The following is a 19,419-nucleotide window of genomic DNA, read 5'->3' as shown; positions in this document are numbered from 1 at the left end:
AAATTGCATACTGTCAGGTGACTCGCGCAGCACCCAAGCAAACGACAGGTAGATATGGCGAAACTTTGATACGCACCGCTCACGGTCACACTGGGTGATAAACATACCTTGTTTATCTCACCATGTTGCACACCTGAGGAACTATATATCAAGGGAGGTTTGGACGCCAAGAAAGAGGAAAAGACGAAAGAAATGGTGAGAAAGGGGGGGGGGAAGCCAGATTAGCCTTGGTACCTCAGACAAATTGACGCCTGACGATCCCTAAGATGTGAGCCGCGCCCGTACCTTGAGTTTATCACCCAGATGGTATTGCCCACATGCAAGACATTACGGGCCGTGTTGCCAATTTGGAGAAGTATATAGGAGCTTTAACCTAAAGACCAGAATTTATACAAAACGTAATTTTGAGCTTCGGATAACATTCGACTCTCGATTTGAACCAAAATACACAAGAAGGAACGGATCGTCGTATAAAATCAAAGCAAGAATTTTTAAAAGGCAGCAAAGCAGGGCCTACCTACATCATATGTTTTTACACGTCTGTGATTCCCTTATGCATTTTGTTTATATACCCTGCAGTCACAACAAATAATAACGTTAGGCTACTATGTCTAACGAACATTATTTCCTTTTTTACATTAACCTAAGTTTAAAGTTTGCAGAAATTAAAAGCAAGATGTAAAAAAGCGAACCTCGAAAGAACGGAAACGTTTGCTTTTTACCTGCAATGATGACATTAAAACAGCACTACCCTTTAACAGGCAAGCGTGTGTTTTCTCAGCAGCGTTTGCCAGTAATGTCATTAATGTCACCTCAGAAATGCGGATAATCCTCGCTGATTTATTCTTGCCCCCGTAGCATTATTGACGAAATTATGTCAGCTTGGTGGCAATTGGATCGGATTTAGAGCTGGTGAGGTCGGTGAAAAAGCAGCGTCAGTTTTCGTCTTCCATAAAAGTTTGGAATAAGCATAAACCGCCCTCTATCAAGTTAGAAAACTCCTTGGCAGAATCAGAAAAGGTTACATTATGATGATGATGACGATGATAATTATGACGATGATGATGATAACAATACATTACATCTGAAAACTGCTATTGCTATTGACATCATTAAAGAAAAATGGTTGTAAAAATCTGGTTTACAGTCCATATAAAGACTTGAATATGTATGTAACATTCGACAAATTTGAATGACAAAATACTCATTTTCTTTGATAAAGTGGCCATCTTGGGCCCGTCATCTTTAACTCACTGTGGGGCAGAGACGAGAGACGAAAATTGACATTTGACGGATTTGAATGCCTAAACTTACATTTTGAATAGCAAAACTAACATTGACGAAAATCTGAAAGACAAAGAACCTTGCATTTGCACGCAGTAAGCTTCCCCGGAAGAATCAGAATTGAACATTTATGAAATTGAATAAAGAGTTTAAGAAAATGTCTGGAAAACCTATAGTGGAGGAAGCAGCAGCAGCAATAGTAGAAGTAGCAATAACAATGAAAAATGGGCCTAAGAACAATGCTCATCATTCATTGTCATGAAGGAGGACTCTGTAGCTCAAGTAATGTTCCCCAAGAGGATCCTTTGTCTAATTGCAACCAGAACATTGTCTTTACACCCGGAGCAAGAGACAGAAAGTGTTTAAAGAAAAGTTGTCCAAGGCCATATTCACCAGACAGGATTCGAACCCGAGATCACCTATTTCAAGACTTCTGTGTTATACCACCACCCCTACCCCTTACGGTCTTCTTTGACAATTCCTTCTTTATATAGACAACTCTTTTTGTGTCGCTTTATACAAGGCTATGTTTTTTTTCTCTCTCTGTGTGTATCTGTTTTTACTTATAAATAGTGTCGAACTCATGGTCTGTATGACTGGTGGGCTGTATGACTCATGGACATCTTATTTCGATGTCGAACTCGTGGGCTGCATGGCTCGTGGGTGTCGGTCTCGTACTAAGACCCCAACCACCACTCCTTATACCATCGTAACACATTAATGATCTCAGTTTTGCAGATCAGCTATACCTGGGCATCATTCATCCCATGGGATAACACGCTTAGAAAGACACAAACAGATAAAGGGAGCTCAGTCACAATTACACGGTGTATTTACACAGCCTTTTGTCTTTGCTGAAGTCATGACAAGAGAGGTGAGTGGCTAACCGTTGTCCAAAAAAAAAAGTAGAAGAAATGTTGCTGGATGCTCATAATGAACTCTTCTTTTCAATCCCATCGATGTAAAAATAGCGTTGCGGTTCTCCTTTCTTTAGTTGGTATCTTTTTTTTTTCTTTTTATACCATGAAGCCTACAATCGTTTTAGATATTATCAGAGAATCATAGACTCTGATCTATTTTCTAAAATCTAACATTGTACGCGAAATCTTGTCATAATAAGTTTATTCTTCTTCATCATGCAGATACAATGAAAAAAAAAATCATTGTTTTTACTGATCTTTAATAATGACTACACGCCCTTTGTTTATTACCTGTCGGACTAATATCATTTAACATCATAAAACCAAACTTTAATAAAAATGCTTGGAGGAACATTATTGTATGTGGCTGCGTCGACCAGTGTACTATGCTTTTTTTAAGGGGGGGGGGAGGGGAGGGGAGTAGAAATTAGAATCCTGATGTACCGATGTTGATGATTAATATGTCAAGCTGCAATCTCCAGGCAGGTATTGTATATTGTAAATACAATTTCTACTGGTTTGCATTGCAGCTGTCACTGCCAAAATGAGACATACTTTAATCCATCATTCCACTTCTCCTGCGAAAAGTGTTAAATTGCTGTCTTTCTCAGATCGACTGGGAGTCGGAAATAAAAACACGATCTCGCCTAAAATTCGCACTTTTCTGGTCATAATGTGACATAAATATATTTAATGGTGCAACCGTTTGACACAAATAGTTCTCTAGACAAGTGATTTTGAGCTGCAGTTTGACCATTTGGATGAAGTTCATTGACAGAAGGATCCCTCCCTTCCCCACCCCTCCCCCCCCCTTCCTCTCACCAACTGTGAGAGACTGTGTCTCGTAAGTTGAGCCGTGCTCTGCAGCAGAAATGACTTTGGCTTTGGACGTAGAGGGGGAAAAATGGGAAATGGATATCATGCAGAACGCGTGGCATGTCTCATTTCTGAATGTCCCTTGTTTACATTTCGACGACGACCCGTCCCCCAGGGCAGGGGATGCAGAAACATTAACTAATAATTTATGATTCACAAACGAACTAGCTCGGCCTCCCCAGTCCCACGACGCGGGTGCCATTTTCGGCCCTACCAATTATATCTCCCTTTATATATCACGGGGCTAATTTCTCTATTCTCCCTAACAAGTAACTCTCCCGCCCCCTCTCCTCCTCCTGTATGTCTGTCTCCTCCCTGCTTATCTCCCTCTCTGGTTTTTCTCTCTTATCACTCTTTCTGATTTCATTACAGTCTATATTCATATGATTAGAATCATATCTCTCATATATTCCCATCTCTCCCCCTCTCTTTCTCTTTCTCTCCCTCTCTCTCTCTCACTATCTCTGCATTCTGTATGCTTCTTTTGAATTATTTTTCATCTTTCTCCTTTTTCATCCTTTTTTTTTTGGGGGGGGGAGTGGGTAGGCTTATACACTCATACACTGTCGATTGTGTGTGTGTGTATGTGTGTGTGTGTGTGTGTGTGTGTGTGTGTGTGTATGTGTGTGTGTCTGGGTCTGTCTGTATGTCTGTCTTTGTTTTTTTTTCCTTTTGGCAAAGCATGTAAATGCATATACACTGTGTCTCTGATGTTTTATGGTCTCCTTTTCTCTTCCTCGATCTCCAAATCTATAACCCTTTCGTAAACTTTATATATATATATATATATATATATATATATATATATATATATATATACATATATATATCTTTACCTTGCGTGTGATCTCATCAGAATTCAGCATTCGAAGCATTCCGCAAGGTCGAAACGGAGGAGGGGCGGATGGGGGGAGGGGACCAACGGGACCAAAGGAAGGTGCTAGCATGGAGACTGAAAATGTACATGTGCTCTGATGTCGAATAGCTCCCGATTCATAAGCATCTCACGTAGCCAATTAAAGACAATCCCTGCCTCCAAAAGACAACGGGGAGTTTGGGGCACATTTAATATTTACGTGGGTTAACGTTTTCTTCTAGGTCATTCTCTTTTGACACGTCGGTCGTTCTATCGATGCATATGAAATGTATGCTGAGGGTCATTTCACTTGACAGCAGGATATGGAGACATAGTATCTTTATCTGTCCTGCCATCCTTGATCATCAGTGTTTATCTTTTCAATACCCAACAAAATCTAGAAATATACCAATACATGTACTGTGCTCAGATCTGCCCAGACTCCTTTACATTACAATTGATATGCATTATCTTATAATAGTGTGTGCGTGCGTATGTGCGTGCGTATACAATCGCCGCTGTTTGATTAAGACTCCAATAAATGCTACACATGCTTTCACCAGAAATTTGTACAAGATACAAATCTTGTATCAGGTTTAGATATAAAAGGAGACATAAAATATGCAGAACAAAGTAAATCGTTGACAAAGAGATATTGCGCATAACTCATTAACTTTGCGTGACCCATTAAGAAGGGCTATCTGCACTCATTGTTGCATATCAATCCCAGTTTTAAACAAAATATGTATCTAACAAAGTTTAAAGTAAGTGCTGATGTTAAAGCCTGTTCGCAATGAACGCATGCGGACACATTCATTCGCATTCTTCGCTTGGTAGCGTTTTTCTTTTTTCTTGTTTTTTTATTATTATTTTACGTGTATAGAAGTTGCGGTATGGCATGTATAGGCCAATGTTGTGAACGAATGGAATGAAAGGAACCGAAATAGAGGTCCCACTCCCTCGTTTATTTGATTGATTGATTGATTGATTGATTGATTGATTGATTGATTGATTGATTGATTGATTGATTGATTTTGCGACTAAAGCTGCTGAAAACAAATAAAATGATAAGAGAATATGGAATATTTCTACTAATAGGTTCAAGAATATTTCTTGTTACGTAGCACGTGAGGTATCACTGGAAAGGTTCTATTTTGCTCTATCTGATGATGGACTTACTCTAAAATGTTTAAAAATGGCACTTAACCCATTTTATGATTCAACTCTTAGCACGAAATGCTGCAAGTTAAAATACTAAAAGTAACAAAAATCGCATTAACAATCAGTTTGTATTTCTTAAGTTACGCTAGTTTTATGATAATGATCTATCTTTGTGTTTTTTACGATTTTAAAGTGATAATGATAATAATGATAATAACAACAACAATAATAATAACAATACTAATAACATCAATAATAATAATAACAATTAAATACATTCATAATGCTCTGTATCAATTGTTACCGATACTCTCAGTGCATTACATTACACTAAAGCTTAATTTCACCCTTTACATTGATAGATAACTTTAATAATACTTTATTCAATGTTTACAAATAACAACAAGCTTTGTATGTATTTTGTTGTTTCTTTATGGGAAAAAATCGATCAGAAAATGCTGCAAAAACGATCTATTCTACTGGATGACAAGGGACAACATGCATGAAATCCAAAATAGCTACCAGCATACAAATTAGTCTTAAAGGGGATGGATAGTAACTGATCAGTGGGAATCAGTGGGAATGCTGAGGGATGATTGTTCCAATCCTTGTGGGATTCATTTAAGAGTACATTATATATCTATTCTTGTGTGAAAATTATTTGCTTCAGAACGGTCTCATATTCAAGTAATGTGCAGTTTAATGCTTCCAGGTAAGCGTCCCTGGTCAGTGACGGGGCATTAATCTGCACATTACTTGAATATGAGACCGTTCTGAAGCAAATAATTTTCACACAACAGTAGATATATAATGTACTCTTAAATGAATCCCACAAGGATTGGAACAATCATCCCTCAGCATTCCCACTGATTCCCACTGTTCGGTTACTAGCCATCCCCTTTAAACGTTACAAGCCACCATACTGCGTGTATTAATCCTGTCTAATTTCCTTCTCCCGGCTAGCAAAGAAACGGACTTGCGTTCTTGTGTATAAGTATGCATGTGTGTGTCTGTACGTGTGTTTGTGTCGTTGCGGAAAAATAAAATAGCTAGCCATATATATTTTGTTATAAAACAGATAAGTCAAATATATCATATCATTTTGTAACTCATTATCACATGTATTCTGTTAATTTATGTTTGTGCAATTATTACAGATAATAAATTATGTTCTGCTAATAAATTGTATATAACTCTCTCTGTTTATTTGATGGAAATGAAAATAAATTTGAACTTTGTATACAATGTAAGCAGGTTTCGTTATCTTAGGTGTGTTAGCAGTGTGCGTGTGGGGGTTAATTCATCTAAAATCACATGATAGTTTTCATCTATGGTTGAACAATTCGAAAACAGACTAAACGCAATGGTTAAACACTGCAAGCACTGCATATTCTACTAATAGTAATTTGCATAAACCACAGAACATGACGTCAAGTCGTCGTTTTGTTTTTTGTTTGTTTTAAGCACACATCTTTTCGCGCACACACACACACACACACATACACACACACACTTGGCGCTGAATTTTGCGACCAGATTGCCGGGACCCGCTTCCGTCACGTTTTCCGAGATCTTTATCAGGTAAGACAGATGCGATCCAGCGCAACTCGCGGCACGTCAGACCAATCAACTCCCTGTCTCGTTAAGAAGTCAGTTCGGCCCATCCATTCTGTAGGCAGGCCGCATTCCGAGCGCACAAGACGCTCGCATCGCACAAATCAACGACTGTACATTGGAGAGGACACACCCATATACCAAATACACTCACAAACACGCACGCGCGCTCTCAACAAAAACAAATGCACGTGCATGATATTGTGTGTAAAATGGTCATCAGCGCTTCGTTTGTTTTCGTTGCCTTTTCTTTCTTTCTTTTCTTTACATGTGACAACTATCACAACATATACCAATCCTCACAATCCCTGTCGAAAGTTAGACGCAGCAAGTTACTTACTGCTCCACAAATTCAGCGAAAATTAGCTCAAAAATGCATGCGGTGTTCATGAATAATTACTAGATTTATTATGCAGGCGTATGATGCCCAGTCAATCATTAATGCTAATCATTTTAAGAGGTTTCCCCGTCTTTTTGTTTCTTTCATTATCATGTTTTTTCCTCTACTTTTTTATCATTCTACTTTTCCTCGATGTACAATATCCCTACATCGTTAATCTATTTCATCCACCAACCCCAGTCTGGCACGCTGTTCGCACATGATGATGCAAAATTAAGAGAAAGTACAACGTCATCTGTCTTTTACTCCTGTAGGTTTGATCCATCGGTGCAATATTATGAAATGTTATCCACTCTATCTTATGCACACTCACGCAAAACACATCACTCTTTTTCGCACGGACAGAAAAGGATGCATTATAAAAGAGTATGCTCTATCGGCTTTCCTCCTCCTAATCTTTGTAATCCCCCTCTCTGCTCTTTATCCACTATTTCTCTGCCTCTCCCTTACCTCCCTCTTTCTCTTAATCCATTTTCTTTCTTTTTTTCTCTCTCTCTCACCCTTGTTTGTTTTTTTTTTCTATGTAACGTTCATTTTATGTTTCCTTTCTTTAGGTTCAAATTCGTTCTTTCCCTCGCCCTGCGTTCCAAGACGCGTCAGACACAGCTCTCAACTCATCTTCAATCGCTTTGAGCTCATCGGTTGTGATCGATATCGAGATATCTCCCTCACTGCCTCACGGTGGTGGTGCCGTCTTATATTGTCTATCGATAGCTGCAATGTTCTATTGTCTATCGATAGCTGCAGTCTGAAAGGTCTCTGAAAGTACAGCAGGATTTGATTCCATCGATTATAAAAAAAATACCATGTAATGCTGATTTGTGTTGATTTTTGTATATATATGCATTTTGATATCTCAAGTATTCGAATAGAATATGGAATCAATAAAAGATTATGGAAAAACAAAACATACTTGATGGAGACAGTATGAGTAACGCTAAGAGTTATAATGATACATATTGATACAACCACATTGTTGAAGTGAATTATAAAAAATGAAATAAAATGAAAAACGATATGTATAGAAGGGGTATAAGTGAATGGGGATGGTAAAAAAGAAAGACAGTGTCATGATCCCCCGTCAGTATATTGCAAAAGATCCGGGTTAGATTTCACACCACGGGTGTTTCATATGTAACACCCTACTTTTTGCAGTGTTAGCATTATACACATTAAGACGTTATCTTAAAGTGTTTTGACATTCAAGGAGAACCTACAATGCAGATTTTCTGCGATTATTCATACTTTTGTTTTGTTTTCATCTTTTTTTTGGGGGGGGGGGAGAGAAGGGGCGTTGGTTTCGAAAGGTTTGTTTCCTTGCTCTTTGTTCTGCATGCTTCAGATAGCAACTTTCATTGTTATCTGTTATGTTGACAAGATAATAGATCTGTTTATAATACATTTATTTTGTTTTGTGCTGTTTTGTCTCGTTTTGTTTTGTTTTTGTTTTGTTTTGAGACCTAGCAAGGCCATCTATGATCCCCACTCAGACCCGTTTGTGTAGAAAGCGATGAAAGGCATGTTTTGATGGCTGTCTGATCCTCCCTATAACATTTCTGTTTACCTACCACGCCTACTATTGATTTGTAAATATTTGTGTGTATTCTTTGCCCTCTTTTTTTTTCAAATGGAAGTAAAATACCATACCATACCATACCATACCATAACATACCATACCATACCATACCTTACCATACCTACCATCGTACCAAAGCACACTATACCATATATAACTAATTACACTTCCCAAAACAATCAATAAATTTTGATTTTATCAATTTTTCTGTCTGAAATAATTCTCGAGAGAACTTGCAGATGTGAATGGTCCGCGAACAAAATCAACAGGGCGTTCAGTTTCCATTAATCAACGGCTGAAGAGCGATCTCTCTTGTAATCCACTATGATCAACGTGGGCATGCCAGCTATAGGTTACCGGCTGTATAGCCCCATGAGGAGTTCGATCCCTCTTACTTTTCTCTGTCTGTTTGTTTGCTTCTACCTGATTAAAATCTGCTTTAACACGTATCCTTGCAATCACGATACGAAATCTTTATTTCTCTTTAAAAACAGATATAATGTTATATAGGCACGACCATACTGTTGGTCAAATGCCGGCTCTACACGGCTTGCTGACTTTAATTAGATCTTGATTATTTCAGTCGAAGGGGAGACGTATGGTTATGAAATTAACTTATTAAACGGAGTTGTCCTAAATTAATAGGATGAGTCGTGAGTGGCTCTCGAGGACTCACGGCAGAAAATACGGTTGGAGTTTAACTGGTTTCTTAACCACAGGCAGACCAATACCTCTTAGTTTAATCGAAAGAAAAAAAAAACAGGGGGAAAAATCGTGCAAAAAAAAAAAAAGAGAAACTGATAGTTGACAAGATGAAGAGCGAATTTCCCTTCGTGGTAGCTCATTAGATTCTCGTAAATCACGAAAAGCCGATTAGGGGGGCACACCACGTCCATAGCTTATATGCTCAGCTGAGCAAAAAATACTCCCGCCGCTGCTCCACTCCCCGGCCGCCGGTGGGCTGGGAGCGGGGCGTCCCGTTGCTCAACGAGGCCTCTTCAACAGCCCGGCGTGCTGTACGCCAAGCTTCTCTTCAAGTAGCTACCTTCTTCCTCGTGCGGAAATTGTAGTTTTCGCCGAGAAGTGTAATTGCACGGGCCGGGGTTATCCATTACAATTTGTAGACAGCGCTGCAACTTATTGTCATGCCCTCACAAGGAACTTGGTTAAACATAATTAATAACCCGGGTTCAGTTGTGAGGCTCAACCGTTTTATTCTGTTATACTCCACCGTTTTTCTCTTAAACAATCATTCTCTAATCAAGAGGATCTCTTCGAACTAGGGTCTCTTATCCAGCCATCTTTAGCAGTCTGTGATATGAATCAGATCCACAATTTGCCCAGGAACTAGACGAATTCATATTACTGCCAGGGGGTAATTGCACCAAGTGTCGACAAGGCCATATCCATTCAAATCAAACAACATGAAACTTGACCGGAACTATTCAATGCACGAAAGGGGACACATCTTTCGGAGGGGTACGATAATGACTTTTAAAGGCGATTTCTTATTCTTTGAGTTATTAGCACGATTATCGTGAACATAATTAGTTTATCTTTGATCAAGAATATTTCCGGAATCTTTCAAGCGATATTCATGCATGCCACAAATAATCAGTAGACATGCAAGCTCTTGAACATGCAAGAACAGATACGGACGCGTCATTGTTCAAAGTATATGTACCGGGGAAAAAATCAATTATGAAGGTAAGTTTAACTTCGGTATTTGTATTGCTTTTTGAAATCAAATAAACAATGATTTCAATCAGTGCAAAACGAAGAAATCTAGAAGCGTTTCTATTTTGGTTTTGTTGTTTTTTGTTTAGTATCAGAAGTCTTAAGATTTAATATCAGGAAAATATTTTTGTAACGCACAAAAATTATGTGTCTGACTTTACCATTATGATATAACATTCATTTTTATCTCTGCTAATAATTTACCTGTGTCTTTAATACATGTTATTATGTTCATCACATTGTTGTACTGACTTCGTGACATTATCTGTATATGCGAACATTGTATTCCTAATCATTTTGTAGGAAATGAAATGAATCAACTTGAACGATTTGAACTTATTATCATATCTATGTGTATACATATAATATATAAATAGATAAAAGGGAGAGACGCTTGTGAGAAGTAATCATCATGATTTATTTACTGTTGTTCACTTTAAAAGACGAAGTGATAGAGAGATTGTGAAAGAGAGAGAAAGAAAGAAAAATAGAGAGATGGAGACGGTGGGAGACAGAGAGAATGGGGGAGAAGGCATAGGTGAGATGCAAGAGAAGAGAATAAAACGAGGGAAACAAGCTCAGAACATCCACAAGATGAATGATTGACGGAGTGATCGCATGGCACTTTAAGACGACATGACGGAGCAGGCGTATAATCGTAAGACGGCGACTGACACGTAAAAAGGGGTTGTCAAATTCTGCCCTTTTTCCCCCTTGCTTATGTCATTGCTTTTGCCTCGATTAGTGACTGTTGGAGCTAGAGGGATGAGGAAAGGATGAGGACTTGCTTTTTCAGACTTTGCATCGTTATTTTGATGAGATGATTATATTCTTTCCTACAAATAATGGGGCATGACTAATCATGGTCTTTGAAATGTGTTGCTCTCCGCTCCTCCTCGGTCATGCATAGGAGTCTATGAGTCTGACCCGATTCTGGCCGGCTGGGTGCTCAGCTACACACCGGCAGTGGTGACAATTCGTGCTCAACACGTTCAGGTTGTTTAACGGATGACATATTAGGGGGGCGAGGTCGGCACTGTGAGATACAAACTCGGGACGTCATCAAAATATTCATGACGGAGGAAAAATGATTTTGAACAAGCGACATGGGACCAAGAGGAAAGCAAACATATGACGGCGGTGTCTGGTGCAAGTACATTTTTTTTTTTTTTTGGTGACAACTATCGTCGAGCTTGCCAGGGGGAAGACACCACGAAGTCAAATGTATTCACAGCAGGAATCTCAGCGACTCGGACTACGATCTTCAGTGATTTTTTTTTTTCGCTTAATCTCTTGATGTAATGAGGGGCTCCTTTCCAAGCTTGTAATTTTTGGTGCTCTAACCTGTGTGTTTGAACATTTGTGGCTATTTCCATTCATACTTTGACCACTGGCCATGCTGGCTGGATCTGGTATGGCAGGAACTCTCATTTGTAGGTATATGTTTACATGATTTTGTTTAAACATAATTATGTATTGGCCATATTATGATCCGTTATGAAAGCATACATTCAAACTGTATGTATAAATTTACAAGCAGGCACTGTAGAACTTAAGAACTGTGCAAAAGATCTTGGTTTCTCTCTCTTTCTTTCCTATCACTCTCTCCAGACGAAACTCAGCTTCTTACTAAACCTAAGAAAGGTAGACATATACTTTTGAAACTGAAGAGCAGAAAATGTATATGCTAAATGAATTTTAAACTGGGTGTACATATGCTTCTTATAACCAGAGTAACCACTATCACTTCATCGTACAATCGTATTTTCACAGTCGTTGATACTTACTTAGCAGAAGGCAATAGGTTAAGCTTTAATTGTGACATCGCTGGATCTTATATCATTGCTTGAAATACACTATTCACATAGTTACCTTTATGTCATGCGTACTATCAGAAGGAATGCGTAATTGTTAAATATCTGCCATCATCAGACATTTACATTTATGTTTAATTATGATAAACAAATTCCTGAATGTTAAGTTTTAAAGGCTGAAACATATTCAGCATCATTACCCTAAAGGTTAAAATATATTGTGAAAAAAAATCATATCTACATAAAACATCTTCTCTTTATTGTCTTGTTAAAAGTGCAATCCCTCTCACGCGATCTAATTGTCAAAAACAAATCCATCAATCTCCATAATGTGACGAAAATTCTCGTATTTTTCCCCTGATTATTTGTCTGTTTATAAATGGAATCTTTGTTCACAGGCACTGAATAACAACGAAGACATGCTTTGAAATGCAACCTTTTTTTAGCAGTCACAGTGACAGTTGAGTAGACAAAATAACTATTAACCCAATTCTTTGCAATAAAAACAGTTGATAAGAAGTAAGAAAGAAAGAGCAAAAAGTATTAATGCACATTCATCTTTCTAGCAACTGAAAAGAGGCGCAATAAAAACATTTTTGTGCAAACAAGACTATAAACAAAGAACATTGCATTGAGATGAAATAATAGAAAGTCGACTTATTGACGAAATATCTTTTGTATCCGAAAGGGCTGTGTGTGTGAATGTGTGTGCGCTCATGTGTGGGTGTGTGTGTGTGTGTGTGTGTGTGTGCGTGATAGGGAGAGAGACAGACAGACACAGAGAGAGAGAGACAGAGAGACAGAGACAGAGAGAGGGAGATTTTTGCTTGCCAGACTGGAGTATATCCAAATTGATGTCAATTGTTTTCAGGGTATATTCATGTCCAAGTTCTGTTGTTGCTTTTTGTTCGTTTCCTATTTTCGCCACTTGTAATACAATCTTCACAAATTTCTCTTCGGTAAATGCTGTCTTGCCTTGCTTTTCCAGCATTAATATATATATATATATATATATATATATATATATATATATATATATATAACATATATATATATATAACTATATATATAACATATATATATATATATATATACATATACATATATATATATATATATATATATATATATATATATATATATATATACATAGGGATACATGAAACGTCAGATGCCACTTCTGTTTTCCACGAACGTTAGCTGAATTAAGATAAAAAGAAAAATTACAAGTAAACCAAATTTAAATTCCTTTGCATGTTCTTGATTTATGATAACATGGTAGTTTTGTCAGTTCGTATGTTTTGATGGAAAATAAAGACATTTTCACCCGTGGCTGAATTCCCTCTAAAACTCAATCTGTCGTTCATCTCACTATGTGAATATATATGGGTGACAAATCTGTTGAATATGCTTTTTCTGATAGATGACCGAAAATAAAGATAAACAAAACACCCCTTCAAAAAGGCTTTAATTTTTCATGACAAAAATAACTAATCAGAGATGTTTCCCCCTATTTTCCAAAGATCTGTTCTTCTGTAGTGTAACAAAGGAAAACCTATAAGATAAAATGGTCATCCAGAATATCAATGGGCATGAAGCTTTGTGAAATGAGAATGACATGTAAAAAAAAAATGGCCTTAGTTCCATACGTCGCCTATATTCTTGTCAGATATAAAGCTATAGTTCCACTTGCGCAAAGAAATTATAATGACCATGGAGATCCGAGGTGAAAATCGGGTATCTGAAATGTCTTCAAGTCAGAACAGCGTTCAGCTTTGAAATAATTATATGCGGAGGTCATCAATCTCACTTGGAGCGTCTGATTTGATTCAGAAAACGTGTTCATCACCAAAGTCAAAACTCGAAATGTCACTGTGTCCAATTAATATTTGCATGACGTTATATCGAGAGCTGTCGACAATGATGCATGCTATCAACTCATCCGAAAGTTAGGCCAGAAGGAAAGGGGGGGGGGATGGAGGAGGATGAGGGAAAAGACATAAAAGGGGTTTAAGTTAAAGGGGGAGATGAAAATGTCCAGAATGGTTAGGCTCTAACTATAATGTATTATCAGAGCTGCGGGTTTTACAGGGGTAAAAAAGAAAAAGATTTCAGTCTTTTATTCCTCAAAGTTTTTTTTTTTTGTCTTCTTTCTGGATTCAGTTCACTATGTATTTACAATGGTAGTAAAGGGGTAGATTTAAACTTAATTAACTCTACTACCAGGTCAAGGCAGCACATGGTAGACTTGAAAAGGTGAAGGAATTGTGACAGCCATTTGTTTGTTTTTGTTTGATTGTTGTTGTTGTTTTTTTGTTAAGGATATTTGCTCTATATAAGATGGTTTGATTTTGATGATACCAGATGAACGAGGTTATAGCAAAATTGTTTCAGTCGATCCCAGTCCAAAAGAATTAGGACATTTCTCCTTTTTTTTTGTATGTATCTCTCGTTAGCATCAACGTACCCACTCTCCCACTGCAATGGAATCATCAAACATTTATTGTAGGAAATCGTATGCACCTGTCCCTTAGGAACAAGTCTGCAATGTCAAATGGTGGAGCAAAACGGCGGATTGCCAAGAAATAGCAAGCTTAGTTGCACGCACAAACACACACATACACATCGCGAGATGCATCATCTAATCGTTTGAATTGGCTTGGAATAGTTGGAATTTTCAAATGACAGCTCTGAACATGTGAGATCAGTCAGAAAATTATACTTCTATTCAAATGAGGAATGAAATGATGCAGAGTAACCAAAAAAAAAAAAAAAAAAAAAAACGCATCATCGCAACAAATTCGCCTCTGAAATGTCCTGCCCACTGCGTGTGATAGCAATCAAGGAAAACGAGCAAATCAAGAGATCATTGCCCACTGGTCTGTTGCTGGCTGGCTGACTTCAATGCGTGTCACAGAGCGTAAGAAAGGTGAATACCTTTGTCACCGAAATGAATACATGAAATGCATTCATAACGCGCGCACGCTTCCACCTGCTATTAAAATAATTGCAGTTACGAAGCGAAGTCCATCAAAGGTCGTTTGAATAGCATACCTATATGGGTTGCAGATAAAGTTTACGTTTGAAGCAGAGGTTTAGAAAATTAGGTTTTGTTCGAACGACTGTCATAGTTTGACTTAATCTAATAGCCGAAGGCAACTGGACATTGTGTCAATTCCTTTTTGTACATGCACTCCTCGACAATTTTGACTGCAAGAAAAAGAGAGAAAAATAATCGACAAACACCATCAAACAGATAACGCTGACAAAACCTCATCACAATTGCCCGTTATCTGTTGCATCTTTGTTTATCTTTCCCTCACTGTTCAGGAAAAATGGTATACAATGCCAGCAGAGCTGCCGTTGGTCTGCGGAGATCGCAGAAATAGCAGGCATTGACGGAGGGGTCAAGGGCTGAAGAAGGGACGCATTGTCAGAACGGACGATTACAGCGACGTTTGGTTTGACGGACGCAGGGTGTAATTATCGAAGCCATGCACGTTTAGCCATTCTCGAAATGGCGGAGCAGTCTACACGAGAGGAAAGAAAGCAAGTTAAATAAAGAAAGGAGGGGAGAAAAAAACGCGCCATTTTACTCAAACGTTGTGGGTTTTTTCTGTGCTGGTCGTAGTGTCTGAGACAGCTGTAAGAGCAACATATTAATATCACTTGCCTCCGAACTATGATGGCGTGTTTTTATCTGTGTACTGGAGATTTGATGATTCTTGTATGTTCGTTCGCTCATTCCTTTGATCGTTTGTTCATGCATTCGTTGTATAGTTGCAAATACATGGATCAAAATCACAATATTGATGCAATTATGTGTAATGTAAACTCACGCATTAAACAGGGTTTGAAGAATTTGATTTTATGAAAATATATACACACACATGCCTATATTCTGTATACGCATACAATTATGATATGAATTATGTATATGAATTATATACAAATCTTGTATATGCATATAGATCTATGAATATATATATATGCAAATGAAACAAACAAATTCGTATCTTTGGTCATACATGTTCAACGTCCCTCTATTTACCTGTTAATGTTGCAATTATTGGCGTTCACTATATTAATCCCATGTATAGGTCTACTTGAGTTCGTGAAGACACTCATTTACAAGCAGTATAGGTAAGAACTTTCAGTCCAACAACATTGAATACAAAATCCTATCCCTCCGAAACCATTCTTCTTCTACCGTGATAATCTACAGGATCACGACTGATCTGGCGTAACATTGATATTATGATGTAATGATGTGATATGATAATAAGATTATTTGAGTTATGACTCGCTATTTTAATTCCACGGCTGACGTCATGGCAGTTAGGGGAGATTTAGTGGTTCACAATTTACAAGCATGCTTTTCAGTGAACCTCTCAGTTCTTTCTTTTTTTCCTCCAAACATAACTTTGTATTCTGCCGGTATGCATGTATAATTTCCTATTTGTTAATCATAATCTACCATGTAAAGTCGAATACATACCTATGTTATATCTTCTGATTCATTTCGTGTTATGTTTGACGAAAAAGAAAGAAGGAATGAAATAAATGAAATGAAATGAAATGAAATGAAAATATCCAGATAAACATGACGTTAGTGGTGGAATAATGATACATTATTTATTATTGTAGAAACAAACAAAGAGAAGAAATGGGACTCGCACGCTGATCGAGAAGCGAGTTTAAAACAACATACGAATGTGAATAGTACGATGATGATATGAGTGTATCATAAATAGTACATGTGCGTCACAAAAAAAAAACCCAAACGGCATGTAATGTATTTAGATACCTGAAAAAAAAAAGTTATATTATTTGAAGAAAACACATTCTAAAAGTAATTGAAAAGAAAGTGTTAATCTTAAAGAAACACAGCGTTTAGTGTTATTAAATGACATTGCTCTCCAGATGTGAGTGAATGTACGTAGAAGAATACTCGCGCAGACACTACGTCATAATATCGTCATCCCTTCAATTTTTTTTCAGTGGTAATAATCCCAAGCTGCTGCTTTATTTGCTTGCCTTTTTGTTTTTGTTTTTGTTTTGTTTACGCAACTATTGATACGCCGAAGGGAATCGTCGCTTTTTAATACTTGCACTTTCTCTCGTCATGTGGTTGTATTACGTACCGCCTATTTCTTTTTCCTTTTCAAATGCTTTTCCACAACTTCTCTTTGTTAGACAAGTGCATTTGGTTTGCTTCTCTGTTTTGTCTTGTCTTGTTTTGTTTTGTTTTGTTTTGTTTTGTTTTATTTTGTTTCTGTTTTATTTTGTTTTGTTGTTAGAGAGGACATGAGAGAAATTTACACAGTGTTCCCTTAGTGATACCAAGCATTCCCCCCCCCCCTTTTTTTTTGAGCAGGTGTGAGCATACCGATCCTAAATGCTACCCTTCAGTTATCATGCGATTTGCTATATTCCGTTTGCACTTTCCCTCTCTCCCTTTCTCTCTCTACCCCCTTCTTCTCTTTATTTTTATCTTATGCCTTAATAACGACAACGACAACAACAGCAACAAAAAGACCAACAAACTGCCTCGTCCTCCCCTCGAGTTCCGACTCGACGAACCGGCAGCCAGGCGTATCGTCCGATATTGTTCCCCGGAGATCGGCCGGAGAGAGTCTCGATAGTTCGAGCCTGTCTGCAGTCCGTTCTGGCGTTAGAAATCATAATTCATGATAATTCCTGTCGGACAAAAAAAGAATAATAATAAAAAAACAGAAAAAAACCCCAAAAGTCCTGATGTAAGTTGTGTCTGCAACAGACTGCTGTCATTATGGTTGATAGCAGGTTACGCCGTAAACGCACCTCGTCAACGCTGGAGAACAATTGTGACGTTCACTGGAAGGAATGTAGCCATGTAGTACTGTGTGGTTGTGACGAGTGCATGCAGTTTTGAATGGGATCCCCTCACTCCCCGCTCCGTGGTAGCATTGTGTGTATCTCTAACTGCATCGATTTATAAAGACACCTGTTTAAGTGACTTGTTTTACGATTGCAGATGCTAAACCAGAAAATATGTTTGTATTATACGGCTGATTGACAGAACTATCGATTAGATTAGATGATGATAATGAGATAAGATGAGATTAGATTGGACGAGTGGAAATGAGATGGGGTGAGATGAGATTAGATTAGATTTGATTAGATTAGACTAGATTAGATTGAATTAAATCAGACAAGTTGAGATAAGATAAGATTAGATTAGATTAGATTAGAATTGAATAATGCTGATGAAGCAAAGCTTTCTTAATATTCTATGATGTCAAACAGAAGAATGCATCATACAGCATATCACTCTAATTCATAAACTTGCGTGTTCAAGAAAATAGTGAAACAGTCCGTGGTAGTAGCTTCTTCGAAGCTTTCAACATTAACATTTTAGTGAAGATACATTGATCAAAACGACGACTTGCAAGGTCTTTTAACAAATCGCAGGAGAAGAAAATAACCATTTCATGAACACGGAAATGTCTGCTTTTAAAGTAATCAATTCAATCACAATTACTTTCGTTTTCCTGGAAGTCATTATGAACTAGAGCAATTAAGCCGTTTCGTAATTAGCTTATGTACACATTTCAGAAAATGACTTTTCTTTTTTCTTACTGTTGATTTCAAAGAGACATAGTGCACAAGGTTACCCGATGTAACAATTTATGGTCAAACAAAGAATGAATTTTCATAAACCAGGTGACCAGAGAAGCCTCTCAATTGTCAATCGGGGAAGCATCCATTTCATATATGCATTGTATGCAGTAACAAACTATTTCTTTTATTATTGTCAATTATTGCCAATTAATTATTATAACAATTTGTTGTGATCAGGTAGATGTAGTGGAAAGTAATATTAAAGGTAGGGGATACCTTTTACAGACCTCCCAAAATGCAGCATAACATTAGATATGAACCTCAGGGGACTTGTTTAGGCCACTGCTGAGAAATTTGGAAGTCAACAGTTATCTACAATTTGAATAATGCACAAAACTCAACTACTCAGTAGTTCTGTGTGTCAGCCACACTTAAGCATTTTTCTTGCAGTCTTCTGTATTTTGTATCTATAAACACGAATCTAAAAGTATAAGAGCTGATGTAATAACATATAGAGTGTGTGGCAAGAATGTATACTGAAATGTTTGTAAGTTTTTGATGAACTTTCTCCACAAAAT

Source organism: Diadema antillarum, unplaced genomic scaffold, assembly GCF_040938485.1.
Source record: "Diadema antillarum isolate AM-2024a unplaced genomic scaffold, OU_Dant_1.0 seq00000069_RagTag, whole genome shotgun sequence".
Taxonomy (NCBI): Eukaryota; Metazoa; Echinodermata; class Echinoidea; order Diadematoida; family Diadematidae; genus Diadema; species Diadema antillarum.
Note: the sequence above shows the minus strand (reverse complement) of the source record.